At 43.6% G+C, this 1,692-nt stretch overlaps 1 protein-coding gene across 4 annotated transcripts in view; it reads right to left on the reverse strand.

Annotated features, from left to right (window-relative positions):
• UIMC1 (ubiquitin interaction motif containing 1) overlaps positions 1-1,692 on the reverse strand; it is a 128,047-nt gene that overhangs the window by 97,341 nt on the left and 29,014 nt on the right. The window contains exon 2 of one of the 4 annotated variants that reach the window (XM_011946856.1): positions 203-316. The exons of the other annotated variants lie outside the window; for them this stretch is intronic. The gene's annotated coding sequence lies outside the window, so the exon portion shown is untranslated. The remainder of the gene's footprint in view (positions 1-202; positions 317-1,692) is intronic. 4 annotated transcript variants of the gene reach the window in all.

The following is a 1,692-nucleotide window of genomic DNA, read 5'->3' on the forward strand; positions in this document are numbered from 1 at the left end:
AAAAAAAAAAAAAAAATTAGCAAGGAAAGGTAGTCCCAGCTACTTGGGAGGCTGAGGCAGGAGGCAGGAGAATGGCATCAACCCAGGAGGTGGAGCTTGCAGTGAGCTGAGATTATGCCACTGCACTCCAGCCTGGACGGGACACAGTGAGACTCCGCCCAAAAAAAAAAACACAAAATCAGCCAGACATGGTGGCACATACCTGTAATCCCAGCTACTTGGGAGGCTGAGACACGAGAATCGCTTGAACCCAGAAGGGAGAGGCTGCAGTGAGCCGAGATCGCACCACTGCATTCCAGCCTGGGCAACCGTGACACTGTCTCAAAAAAAAAAAAAAATCCACAAAAAATTTTTTAAATTAGCTAGGCATAGTGGCATGCGCCTGTAGTCCTAGCTACTCAGGAGGCTGAGGAGAAGGGATCTCGACCCCAGGAGTTTGCGGTTGTGGTGAGCTACGACTGCACCACTGGACTCTAGCCTGGTGACAGTGAGACTTTTTCCCAAAAATATAAAAATAAAAAATAAAACAATTAACCTCTGGTGATCCAAGTCAGAACATCGGTTACCACTGGAGGGTAGTGACTGGGAAAGATACAAGGGAGCCTTCTGAAAATATTCCATACCTTGGTGGTACTTACATGGGTGTACACATTGAACTGTACAATTAAGATTGGTTCACTCTACTGTATATAAATGATACCTTAATAAAAAGTTTTTAAAAATAATAAACATGGCTGGGTGTGGTGGCTCACACCTGTAATCCCAGCACTTTGGGAGGCCGAGGTGGGTGGATCACGAGGTCAGGAGATCGAAACCATCGTGGCTAACACGGTGAAACCCCGTCTCTACTAAAAATACAAAATTAGCCAGGCGTGGTGGTGCATGTCTGTAATCCCAGCAACTCAGGAGGCTGAGGCGGGAGAATCACTTGAACCCAGGAGGCAGAGGTTGTGGTGAGCCAAGAACATGCCATTGCACTCTGGCCTGGGGAACAAGAGCGAAACTCCATCTCAAAAAAAAATGAAAATCAAAAAAAAAACAATTATATAAACCTTAGAATAATTTAGTGTGGTGAATTTATTTATTTTTTTCTCCTTTATTTAAAATTCCTACAAGTCTGTACTCATTTTATAATTTAAAAATAATCCTCAGGCTGGGTGCAATGTCTCACGCCTGTAATTCCAGCACTTCGGGCAGCCAAGGCAGGAGGACTATTTGAGCTGGGGGTTTGAGACTAGCCTGGGCAACCCGGCCAGACCCCATCTCTACAAAAAATAATTAAAAATCAGTCAGGCATGGGATTGCATACCTTTAGTCTCAGCTACTCAGGAGGCTGAAGTGGGAGGATAACTTGTGCCCAGGAGATCAAGGCTGCAGTGAGTGTGATTGTGCTACTGCACTCCACACTGGGTGACAGAGCGAGATCCTGTCTCAGAAAAAATAATAATAATAATCCTCAAAAAAACTTGCAGCATTTTTAAGTTTTCTAGGATGTATTTTAGTTTTTAGCATATATGTCTTATATATTTTATTAAATTTAATGTTTGTGGATACATAGGTGTATATATTTATGGGATACACGAGATGCTTTGATACAGGTATGCAATATGTAATAATCAGATCATAAAAAATAGGGTATCGGCCGGGCGCGGTGGCTCAAGCCTGTAATCCCAGCACTTTGGGAGGCCGAGA

This window comes from Colobus angolensis, unplaced genomic scaffold (assembly GCF_000951035.1).
Source record: "Colobus angolensis palliatus isolate OR3802 unplaced genomic scaffold, Cang.pa_1.0 Scaffold254, whole genome shotgun sequence".
Lineage (NCBI taxonomy): Eukaryota > Metazoa > Chordata > Mammalia > Primates > Cercopithecidae > Colobus > Colobus angolensis.